The sequence below is a fragment of the Apis dorsata genome, unplaced genomic scaffold, assembly GCF_000469605.1.
Source record: "Apis dorsata unplaced genomic scaffold, Apis dorsata 1.3 scaffold_247, whole genome shotgun sequence".
NCBI lineage: Eukaryota > Metazoa > Arthropoda > Insecta > Hymenoptera > Apidae > Apis > Apis dorsata.
This window is the reverse complement of record NW_006263526.1, coordinates 47,502-48,012: the sequence shown is the minus strand read 5'-3', so window position 1 is coordinate 48,012 and position 511 is coordinate 47,502.

Here is a 511-nt window from a genome sequence, read left to right as displayed (position 1 = left end):
TTGCTTGTAAATATTATATATTTATATATAATACTATAATATATTTATATATTATAAATAAATAAAAATTTTATATTATTATATTTTTATTAGTTTTAAAAGTAAATAATTTATTTACTTTTATCACACTTTTTTTATGTATAATAAAGAGTGATTATTTATCACTATTTATAAAGATAATTTACAATTAAATAATAATAATATAATAATAATTTAGTAATTTTCTGTTTTTTTATATAAGAAAATATTTTGGTTTTATTAAAATATATTTTAAATAAAAAAATAAATAAATTAAATAAATACAAAATGATTTAGAAATGACTTACTTTATATAATGTATTATATAAAGTAATGTATTATAATGTTACCTACAAAATTTAACATTGATAGATATAAAAAAAAATTAAAATAAGAATAATGATATAAAAATTAATAGAGAAATAATATAATTTCAATTTTTTTTTCTAAATTAAAAAAAAACATAATATGAAATAGTTATTATTCTTATCAC